The 12378-nt window shown below is 42.4% G+C and overlaps 1 protein-coding gene across 3 annotated transcripts in view; it reads right to left on the bottom strand.

Moving 5' to 3' along the window:
- FBXW11 (F-box and WD repeat domain containing 11) overlaps positions 1-12378 on the bottom strand; it is a 70514-nt gene that overhangs the window by 37520 nt on the left and 20616 nt on the right. The window contains exon 1 of one of the 3 annotated variants that reach the window (XM_065644234.1): positions 706-759. The exons of the other annotated variants lie outside the window; for them this stretch is intronic. The gene's annotated coding sequence lies outside the window, so the exon portion shown is untranslated. Of the gene's footprint in view, positions 1-705; positions 760-12378 lie in introns of those variants that run through there. 3 annotated transcript variants of the gene reach the window in all.

The raw sequence follows: 12378 nt of genomic DNA, 5'->3' as shown, positions 1-12378 counted from the left end.
TTTCTAGCAGAAATCTATCAAACCTGTAGGGCTAACCAGATTTCTGCCGTATTTTTCTTCGCTATAGGCTTGGGTTTGCACTGCGCTTTCAGGACTCGGCAGTGCCTGCAGTCCCTTAATTGAGGAGGATCAGCACGGCGCGGCTTTGTTCTTTAACCCACTTTGAGCTCCAGTATCGAGGGAGCAATTACAGAGGTGACAGCAGCAATCCTGGGAACTGGGACAAGACACGCCAGGAGCGGCAACAGTCCCTCGCGAGGCAGACAACAACGCCAGGTTCCTTCAGCGAGGATCTTCCTTACCAAACAATGGACTCGTAGGACACAAAGGACGGACAAAATTAGACAAGAGCTGTGCTACCTCAAAAAAAAAAAAAAAAAAGAACAGCAATCCTCAATTATTATATTTTCGGTTATAATGAAATGGAAAGTGATAGAAAACAGGAACTTCTATTTCCCACTGCCCTTGAGACTACACCAGTACTGCTGATCTGCATTAAAGACCAAGCTGAGTCTTTAAAAACCTAATTTCTGAGAAAATTCCCACTCACCGGAAAAGATACCAGGAAATGTCAGTTAAAATTACAAAATAAGCAGAACTAATCAAAACAGTTCAGCTAAACAGGTTCTGATCTTTAGCAAACCACATCTACATCTGCCTTTGGAGAAGCTGAAGAAAACAATAAAAAAAATAACGAATACATACTTGGATATCTTGAAGTCGAACATAGCTCGAGCTCTCTATACTCCGACTGCCTCTCAAAACCAGCTCTGCCAGCGCAAGGACTGCCCAAGGTATTAATGACACGTTGAGCAGAGGAGAGGAATCCAGCATCCCATGGGACAGCTGGACCACAGCAGCGGGGCAGAAACCGAGGAACCATCTTCAGCATCTAAAAGCGACGAGCACGTGTCCCTCACGGCTCCCTGCTTTTAATACAGCCAGAAAGCCCCAAATGCCTTAAAGCATTTCCAAATGAATGCGAGCCTCTCCTCAGGACGGCATGGCCGCCGTTTGCTAAACCAGGAACCTGTTAAACGGTGTTTATTAACAACATCTTGATGCTTAGTCAGGGGTAGGAGAGATTTTCTTCTTTTAACTACTGAGCCTACTGTAGCACAAACGCTCCATGAAGCTGGAGAACCATTAAAACTGCACAAGATGCGAACCAGATCCTCCCAGAACAAGGGCCAAACCCCTTCCTTATCACATCCCTCAGAATCTGTACATACCAGTCTGCAAGGAAATGCAAAAATCCTACAGCGCTTCCAAATGCCGGGTCAGAAACAGGCAGTCACAGACAAAGTTTGCTTGTCCTAAACACTGCAAAGATTCAGCACTTCAAGCAAAATTCTTCAGAAGCACCACCATAGGCTCTATACGGAGGAATGACATAAAAGACTCCCATATCAAAGGAGTAAGAATAAAAAGGTATGGAAAGTTATTCTGATCTGGGCAGTACAGATGTTTGGTTCACAGAGACGACAGCAACAACGCACCTCCAGCTACGGCTTTAACCTCACTCCAGTTTGCCTATAGAAAATAGCCCCTTGCAATATTTCTCCATTAATTATGTAAAAAGATAGAATACGCTCTTTTTTTAATTCAGTGAGGTAATCAAGTCACACCCGTATTAAATAAAATCCCTTGAGAAAAGTAGGAAATGCAGCCCAGAGCCAAACCATTTTCCAAACGAAGAGTTTCTGAAAATCTTTGATGGTAGATAAACTCGATTCACTGCCCACAGTCACTGAAAAGCACTACGGAAACAGAGCTCTAAGGCTCATCCAGCTAAACTCGACTCAGTTTTAAGTAGTCGTGCAAGGAACAGAGCTGGGCTTGAACCTTCTGGGTCCCTTCCAACTCGAGATATTCCACGATTCCAGCTTCAGCGGTAACTCTGCTGACCACGGACATGTCTATATTTGACACCTGTACTAACTGCTTGTTTCAGCTTAAATTGAACTATTTATGCAAGCACTAGGGATTGGCTCAAATTAAGCTCAATCTGCTTCATTTTTTACCTAGCTAGCTGTTCTCCCAGTTGCCAGGTTTTATTTTAGTGTCGTTACTGCTGGAAGTTCAAACAAAAATATACTTGAAATACCAAAAGAGTCTCCCAAGATTCAACAGCTGAAGGCAAAATTAGAAAAAAAAATACCCTCGTACCTAAAATAAGGTGTCGTTTTTATTTGGCTTCTGACTAACCACAGAAAAGTCTGCAGGCGGACAGGGTGAATTCAGCGCCAGCAGTCACCCAGTTTGTGTTTAAAGTCACTAAAAACAGCCATCGCCAGTTGACCACAAGTTGCAGATGTGATGTTTTTAAGAGATACCTGATGCTCCTACACACCCCGTTGGACACGTCTCTAGGACCTACTTTTAAGGAAGTTTTGTCCAGATCAGTAAATCCCCAAAACCCAACATTTGCCTGCTCCTGTGTCTCTGCTCAGAGAAAGAAAATCTCAACTCATTCTTCACCTAAATGTTCCAGAACAGTTCTTTTTGCAAGTTAAAAGAATACAAGCAGGTACTAAACACTTTGTAGCTTGTTTAATCACTAATGCTTTGATGATTGGCAATTAGTAGCAGCATTTTAACTGTTTCTAAAGTAGCAGCTTTCACCTTAACCTCATTACAAAATTAATTTGCTGATCTTCTGTAAGTACGTAACTGCATATCTCTTAATAATCATTATGTCTGGCTTAACACGACGTTAATCTCAGAAGTCAGCCCAGCGTGGCCTGCGTTCACCGAGGACTAAACTACCCAACTTGCTTTTGAAATGAAGTTACACACATAAACGACCAGCAGTTCAGAATTACTGTCCTGATCCAGCTCTGCGAAGCACTAAGCAAAGGCTCTGACTCCACCGCAAAAAAAAAAGTCCTACTTTTGTCCAAATTACCAGCTATTTTCAAGCACACCTGTATTTCCTTTCAGCAAATAGACATCACTAGGAAAAAAAAAAAACAAAACAACACAATTATTGCAATCCCAAGAGCCATCCAGCGCTTTCGGCAGGAGGTATAGTTTCTAAAATGAGATGGAGAGGATGCTTTGGATCCGCCAGCCAGTTCAAGTCATCCATGGTCTGGGGGGGTTTAATTTGTATATTTATGTTTGTAAATAAGTTGTAAAGAAATAAATTTCGTAAATATATAAAATTATTACTTCTTAGAGGCGAGCTCACCTCAACAGGTACTGCAGGATCACGGCTAATAGTTTCCGTGCGGAACTGTTTCAAAGACACCCTCACTCTCATTTAACAGGATTTCTGTGTGTCTGGAGTGGAGCCAGTCACCACAATCTGCTGCATCCTTCCGAGATTCGTATGTTGTGTTTACAAGGACAACAAGTGCCGAATTATTGTGGAATTGTACAACTGGCTGACTCAACCCTGCACCATTCCGAGGACCGAACCGCGACTTGCAAAACTTGCACGTCACGCAAAATATTTCGCTGAATATAAATATGTCGAGCTCCACCTATATTTATATTTCATCACTTTCTCTACACCTGCCCCTCAAAACAGAAAGTAGAAGTTTTGTGCAGAATCAGCTTACTAAAAAAACGGCAAATGCGGTTTTCAATTGAGATAGGCAAGGTCTGGGCTGTGTTAAGCCTTGCTGGTTTCCACAATGTCTCCTTGCTCAGCTCAAGCTGGTATTGGAAAAAATTTCAATCAATAACCATACTACTACTTAACAAACGGGAGGTTGTGAAGGGGCAGGCAGCAGTCAGGGCAGGCACGAGTCCCGCTGCAGCGCCGCACCTGAGCTTTACCGGGGCTGATTTTCTAAGCAGCCCTTTCCCAGCCCGGTGCTGGTTTAATTCTATCTCCAGTTCACAAGTGGTGCTTGTTCTTCAGCTGTCTCAGTTCATGCCTTTCAATAAGGTCCCTCAGCCTTCTTTGGCAGATTCGGGATGCGTACGGTACATTCACAAGCCACATTCTTGCCCAGAGCGGAAAAATCTCAACGCTTCACTAGGATATTAAAGCAGTTATTAGGCTCATCGCTGGCATCACTAAAACATTTCTGAATTAACTTTCACAACTCTAGAGTATGAATACCCCAAAAGAGAAATCCTTTCCACCTACAAATAATCATTTTAACAGTAAAATATTTACATCAGAAATATGGCTACGATGGACTGGCTGTAGAAAGGTAAAGAGACACTAGGAACAAGAAACTGTTGTGGGGTTTTTTGGTTTTGTGGGGTTTTTTTGTCGTTTGGGGTTTGGTTTGGGTTTTTTGGTTTGGTTTGGTTTTTTTAATTAAGAGAAGTTACCACAAGTTCTCAGCTACAATTACTATTATTGGTTTTGCACTAACAATAGTGCTAATGGTTCATTTAATTAATTTTCCGCATAAAATTATTTAGGTAGAACCTATTTGCACTCCTAATCTTAATGCATCGCAAAGTAAAATAGTTTTTCCTCCGCACATTTAAGACTCAAGGGAAACTTCAAATTGTGTTACCTGCACAGTGAATTCACTGAAACTACTAAAGTAAATGCCACAAATTTTCAGAGCTTCCACTGCATCACAGACACTTGCCCCACACCACATATTCATTCAGGCCATTTGCATCTACAACTATACCAAAAGCTACCCGAAATAACTGGATTTTGCTGGGCAGTTAGGAGGATTGAATGTGTCAAGCTTTTTTGGTATAATGGAAAACATTAAGTAGTATATACTACATGAGAAACTGTCTCAAGACCTTGTAAAGAGCCCCTTTAGTTTTTATTTCCCCTATTAAAAAAAAAAATCACAAATGAAACCTTCAGAGGAAAATACTGCCTAACAATTATAGTAACTTTTCTTCCTTCCAGAGCAGAAGCAAAGAAACCTCTTCACATTTCCTCATCTATTCACTTACAGGATTTGTAAAAGGAAAACAAGCTACTCAGAAAGTCGCATTTCAGTGCTGACTCTTCCAACGAGTCCATCCAGCAGAACTGCTTGACCGGAGGAATTGAAGCACAGAACCAGCAGCTGACCGCAAGGACTCCAGAACAGCCAAGGCGTTTAGAACTCACTGATGTGTCCCTACAACACCCTATTCTCATTCGCATTCGGTTTCAAAGCCGTGGACCAGCTCGCACGCACCCACGAGCCAAGTGCTTCCCATGGAGCATCGCTCTTCCCATGGAGCATCGTTTCCAAACACGTGCTTGCGCGGTCTGGACGCCCCGAGTCGGGTGCATGGCAAAATTCAAATTATTCAGACACTTCCCGCCGTACAGCGCTGTGTCCGAAAGCTCCAAGTTGTACCTTTTTCTCTGCGTTATGTTCGTGGGTAAACAGGGCAGGAAACAACATTCTCTCCTACACAATTAACAGGCCCGTTTACAGTATTTCAGATTAAAGGTAGAATAAGTAACATCCCAGAAGAACATTTCAGACTAAGCTAGTAATTAGATGACTCTGGATTCATCAAAAATAAATTAGGCTATGTTAATCTTAACTACAATTGCAATGTGGCTGCTTGGTGCAAAGTTAAAATACTCCAAGGGTTATTCCCAGATTCCCAGAGGGAACTGAGGTTCAGCTCTCTGCTGCTGTTCCACATGAAGCTGGATGAAGGACAGGACATTAATGAGCATCAGAAACGCAGACACTGCACCCCGGTAAAGATCCACATCATTAAGCCATTTCTTCCAAACCCAATCAATTTTTTTTCATATCTACTACCACTTAACACATGCACTCGTGCTTATTATTTTTTTCTTGCCCTAAGATCCAAAAAAGATTTGCAACCCTTTAACCCTCAACTAAAACACTGAAACGGAACAGAAGGAAGAGAAGCCATGGACATGTATTTTTTTATTATTATTATTTTTATTTTTTTTTCTGCCATGCATTTTCTTTCATTTTTCCTAAGAGCAGATTCTGGTTGTTCTTCTTCTACATCCCCCATTGCTTTCACTGGCCACCAGAACTACATCACAATTTATTCTCATTCTTTGGTTTTTGCTCTTCCTCAAGGATCAGCAAAACTTTTAACCAGATTTTGAAGGGGCTTCTACACAAACTTTTTCTGTAAAAGTTATTAAAAGGTTACTCAAAAAACATTGAGGAGTCTGAAATAATAAAATCGCAGTAACCCTCGATTATTTGTCTTTGACAAAATAGAAGTTATTTGCACACAAAAGAACTATAGAAAAAGCAGCCACCACAATGAAATATTCAATAAAACTAAATCCTAAAACCAGTCAGCTACTCCAAGAAAGAATCTCGTGCTGTTCTAAGGCCAATTTTTCCTCCAAAGACGTATGGCAACATATTCCAGATTGGGCAACTCATGAAGCTGTATCAATCCATCATAACTATTCGGGAAATCCTCATCACTCTTTAATTGTCTGAAACACAATCTTTTGCTTAGACACAATTTCAGTGTGTTTTTGTAAATGCTGAGATCCAAGAAACCAAAAACCCAGGGCAAGCCTTAGCTCAAAAAAGACTAACTCCAGCTCAAGAAAAAAGCCTTCAGTCATGCAAGATGTAAAAAAAAAATACCCAGATCGGTTTTTCCAATAGCCATTCAGCCTTGCCTGGGGTTAGCCAGACACACTGCACTCCAGTGCTGATTTCACCTAGGTGTTAAAAGGAATGTGCAATGGCATAATTTAGATTTTACATGATTTATACAATGGATGTCTAAATGCTGCCCCTAAAACTTCAAGATACAGTTGATTAATACAAAAAGCGCAACCCGATCAGACTCTACAGAACAGGATTTGAGAACGGAACAGTCACCCAATGCCTCAGGTTCCTCCTTCTGACAGATTATTTTTAATCCCTATCACATCGGCGATTTACTTGACGTTATAGCGAACATCTTGTAGTGGCGTAAATGCCTCCGACAAGCTGCACCGGAGGCTCAAAAAGAACTTCATACGTCCTGTAGGACAATAGAAAAGTCTCTAGAGCAGAATGATGCAAACCCCTTGGCAGCAGGCATCCTGCATTTCAACTATTCGGGCAGCAAATTCAAAGGCATTTGGCCTAATTCTTATCATTTTTCCCAAAACACGTATGTACATAGAAGCCTGAGACTTGCAGATGATTTTTACTCTAACAATCTGAGCTAAGTGTACAGAATTACACGTGGATTCTCGTAACATCACAGTAAATATTTTGGTGGTATTATATGCCTTGAATAAATTCTCTAGTTCAAGTATCTTCAAGAGCAGACAAAAGTACTACGATTTTTAAAGTGTGCATTCAAATTCTGCAATCATATATACAACTTTAAAGACATCTTCACTTGATCCTTGTCCAAGTGATTTTTTTCAAGCAGGGCATTTAATTATTAGCTACAGAATAACTCAGAGAACTTTCATTCATTAGTAATTTTTAAGTCCACTTTTGTTCGTTAGTAATTTTTTTTAAATTTCCTTTCTTTTTTTTTATTTTCTCTCAAATTTTAACAGCCCTAATCCATTTAGTACAATGACATTCAACATTTATCAGTCACAACATGCATGGAAAAACAGCTGAAGCATCCACAGACATGCCAAAAGATGTTTGCATTCATACACTTTATAGTAAATATTTAGCAGCTTATTTATTCAAAAATAATATAAAATTAGAATAGAGGAAATAAAAAAAAAAAGGCACAAACCACAACAGGTTAGAAGTGTACTCTGGATCATTCCTAAAGTCTGGCTTAATAATTGCATCAAAAATTGTGTGTGAACATGCGGAATGCAAAAAACATGTAAGAATTAAAAGAGTTCAGGTTCAAGAGCTCAGAGTTGCTGCAAACGCCAGTGCGATGCCACTGACCAGAACTCGATCCTCGCAAAGCGAAAGGGTTGGGATGAACACGACCCAGATTATTTCTCTAAGGGCAACAAAGTCAACTCAAACTTCTGAAGGATCCGCAAAATCCACCTGTCCAAAGCACCAAGAGAAGCAACGCCTCTCCATAGCGGGGCTTTGCAAACATGACTATTTTGCCATAGAAATATTATGCGAAGCAGTAAAAGGTTTCGGTTGCAGTTCCTTTTTTCGCTGCTGTGCCACTTCTCCCATGCTTGACAGATGCGTGTCAGTAGCACGTGCTCGGTCCTGCGGATGGGTTTGCAGACAGCTGTCCTACCCTTGACTCCGACACCACCTCTGATTTTTTGGGATTCCATCACCATTTCAAAGGATCACGCAAACCAAACCACTTACGTGAAGACTCATGTCACAGCCTTGAAGACCTACAGAATAATTCATGGGATGAAAACACAGGAGGGCCCAGGGAAACCCAGGCTGCTAAGCACCCCGGGAACACAGAAAGAATAAACGTCCTTATGATGATGACTCAGAGTGGAACTATTAATATTGGCAAAATCGTTATTAAGAGCGGTATCAAGGCTGCTGCTTAATTCCCCACAAGCAAAGGATGTGATCCTCCTGCCTGCGACGTCTCTGGTAAGAAGTCTGCCAGTGCTGGGTGAGGACACTGCACACACGCGATTTCAACCTTAGCGGGAAATATTGGACTCTATTTTTCTCTTTCCTTGAAAATTCCTCCCTGGGAAACAAGTGCAAGGAAGAGGAGTATACGAGCTCTACCTGGCCCAGACTGTCTTGCCTTTCCTTCTCCTCTCCTAAGCAAGCCGCCGGTCCCTCCCAGCACAACACGGCACTACCAGAGGGCAGGCAGAGAGCAGTGCACGGTACTTAGCAAATTTCTTTGCACCTGAGCAGGATCGGACAGCAAAAAAACCCCTCTTTTTCAAAGGAGGTTGAGAAAGCACGAACACGAAGGCGTAGCTAACACCACCCCTCCCCTCAGAGACAGTCACCTGCAGATGCATTGCAAGAGGTACCAGGAATAACAGCTCCTGCCTGCTACTTGTGACACACATTAAGCGTGGTTATCAATGCATTAGCTTCTTTGAGGAACATAAATTTAGATTTGAAATTATGCTTATCTGTAGCAGCTACAAAGAACAGCTCTGGATTTACTGAGACAAGGACTAGCATCTTGTGTTGATAGATGAATCCATCACCAAAAAAATGTACTTGCCTCCTCAGGGACATATCCTTCGCAGTCGGAGAGACGATAGATTGTGATCTCTAAATGGTACAAGACAGAAACACGAGCAAAAGGCAGGCTAGCAAGTGACTCAAAGGAATAAGGACCAGATCTCTAAGCTCACGTTACTTTTTCTACATTTGGAAGTCCCTTCTGCAGCCAACAGCAGTTTAGTGAAATATCTCAAATGGAGTCACATCACCACTTCCTCCTAATCTCTATCATAAAGATTATTAAGTGAATTTGCAACTTTTTAATACTGGCAACTTCTAAAGAAAAGAAAAATGCCCATCAACTAACAGCCGCAGGTGAAATCACTTGAGAAGCTGCTCGGAAAGAGAGGAGGCTCCTGAAAGGGGTCACTCTTCTGTTCGAGCAAGTTTGCAGCTTGAGGATGAAATGTATGATGCTTAGTGCTCTCTAAAAACTGCTGAAAACAAAGGCCAAAAAAAAAAAAAAAAAGAAAGCACTCATATTTATTAAAAGGGTCAGCCCCATCCTGGAACAGCTGCTGACCGCAACCTCAACCTGCAAAGTGTTTTCCCAGCCGCCTTGGCCGCCCGGCCCGCAACCCCACGGGCTGCACGCTCTCCAGGACCAGAGCAAACGCTGCAGACCCGCAGGAACCGGCCACAGCCACGAGGGACTGACGGACGGTGTGTCTGGGGAAAACCAGGAACCAAAACTTACAGAGGCTGACTTCATCTGAGAGTCTCCTGACGTCAGGGAATGCAGTTCTGCTCCTCAGCGAAGGAAAGTGATGAGGAGGAGCTCTGGTTTGTAGCTCAGTACTATCTCACTGGCAAAGTTTAAAGGAATCAGTAAGTAACCACTCTCTTCTACTTAAAAATAAACAGTATGAATTGACCCAATAAAGAGAAGGTCTCTGTTCCTGCCCCTAAGTAAGAACAGGCTTAGTTAATAATTAAAGTCATAAAACTGAAAGCACTCAGATACACAAAGAATGACTGAAAAAAGTGCTTAGCATACCACTTTCCCTCAGATAATAAATCACGCTTAGAAAAACAACAATCCCTGCATTTTACATTTCCTTACCCTATCGGGGTCTAGGCCGAGCAACGAGGCAGGGCCGTGACACCGGACGGCTCCGCAACAAGCGCCCGGCGCCGGAGGAGCCCACGGCCCCCAGCTCGGGGCACTCCAGTCCCAGAAATGCACTGGGATACTGGAGTGTGGTCTGGTGGAGACAACCAAGGCGGCCGAGGACTGGGGCACAAGGAAAAAAAAAAAAGGAAAAAAAATGAGGGGTAAAACGCAACGTTATCCTTTGCAAAATGCTTGCGATATATCAATATATGCAACAAATACCAAACCGAACCATCGCATCAGTCCTCAGAGTCTGCAACACACACATATACCAAGAACTAAAAAAAAAAAAAAAAAAAAAAAAGATATTAGGAGAAACTGCTGAAAACAAAATCTAAACTGCTATTAAGTTTGAGAGGAGACTCCAGCTTCGGCCAGAAGAAAGAACAATACTGGGAAGCGCTGCTGCTGATTAACAGAGAAACTGGAGATTTTTACCCTACAAACTGGGGAATTCAGGCCATGTCACTGCACGAAAGGGCCCCAGGCCCGTTGCACGGACATCTTCACTGCTTCTGCAATACCACGCTTAGTTTTAAAGCTTTCTGTCTCAGAAAGAAGTCGATTTAAAATAGAGGGACAAGCACAGATTATTCAGATATTGGAGAGACATGCTGCTTCTTTAAAGAAAAGGAATCAAATATGCACTTCTTTTTAATGGACCTGCTGGACTGTTTCCAAAAAGAAATGGTAACAGTCGCACTGTTTTGAGGCAAAATACCAGAAAACATGTCAAGGAAGTATTTGTAAAAGACTGCAAACCTAGCAGAAGCAGCAAAGCAGTTGTCTGGCTGTGACAACTCATTTTAACAGCTGCACAGAATAACATTTTCCAAAGGATGCAGACTACACAGCGACAGGCTATTCATCATTTTCTGATTTGCGATTTCATGCACCGCAGGAAAAGGTTTTAGCAGAATGCATTTACTGCACCCATTGTCATTTTAAGAACACTGCGTCGTGTCCGTGTCTGAATTTCTACCGTGAAAAAAGGATGATGAAGTTTCCGTGTCAATAAATCACAGTTCTTAGTTTTCGAATACAATTTTTTCCAACTATAGTTTCTGTTGTTGTACTTTCTTCTGATATCTGAACAGAAACATCAACCAACAGAAGCTCAAAATTAGTAAAGAGTAACAAATAGAAGCTTAAGCAAGTTAAGCCTAAGTTGTATCCTAACAATAAATAGAAAACTGAACGTCCTTCTGTCTCAGCTCAGCTGTGCTGACACTGAGATCCCTTCTTGCTAACAAACCATTTCCCGTGCAGGGAATGCTGTTGTAAGGAATAAATATTAAAACCCTGATGCTCCAGAACTCCACTTGCCACTGACAAACAGCAAGTGCTTCTGAACAGTAAGAAATTATCAATCGGTCAATTCAAAAGGCTTTTAAGATCACGTTTTTGTGAAGACAGGTTCCGGTTACGGAACATAAACCAATATACCCCTGTCTTAATCTATAAGCAGGAATGAGACTGGCAAGAACTAAGTCAATGGCACCTTCCTACTGCTCGTCCATCGCCAGGACACGTGGGGTAAGAACGGGAGCACCTGTAGAGCTGGCCCCGCCGTGCAGCAGCGCAGGACACGGGCGGCACAGCGACGCGCACCGGGACGGACACCGGAGAAGCGGCCAGGGGAGGCGGGGGAGCTTCAGGTCCCACAAAGGCACCTCGTGAGCTGTCAGATCTGGCCTCAGGAGGAACAAGGTGACTCAGAATGACAGAATCATTTCAGTTGGATGAGACTCTCAGGATCATCGAGTCCAACCATAACTCAACTCTAGCACTAAACCACGGCCCTGAGAATCTCATCTAAATGCCTTTAAACCCCCTCCAGGGATGGTGACTCCACCACCGCCCCGGGCAGCCTGTTCCAGTGCCCAACCACCCTCTCCGTGAAGAATTTTTTTCCTAATATCCAATCGAAACTTCTCACACTGGAAGAGAGTTTATTGTTCCGGTAGTGACCGAGTGCTCTGTTAGAGCTTCCGAGCTGCATCCCCACATGTGAACGTCAAGGGAAGAGCAGGACACCACATACAAGTAAGCTGAAAATATTAAGGACAATAAGCGGAAAGGTATAGAAAAAAATCCAACATGTTGCGGGGAGGAGGCCTAAATAAGCAAGAAAAAAACAAGCAGAGTTTTAGAAGAGAGATACAATGATCTCTCTAAAAAGAGTCAAGGAAAAGTGTAACTGAATACAACTAAACAAGGTGGTCG

This window comes from Caloenas nicobarica, chromosome 13 (assembly GCF_036013445.1).
Source record: "Caloenas nicobarica isolate bCalNic1 chromosome 13, bCalNic1.hap1, whole genome shotgun sequence".
Taxonomy (NCBI): domain Eukaryota; kingdom Metazoa; phylum Chordata; class Aves; order Columbiformes; family Columbidae; genus Caloenas; species Caloenas nicobarica.
This window is presented reverse-complemented; position numbering and strand designations above follow the sequence as displayed.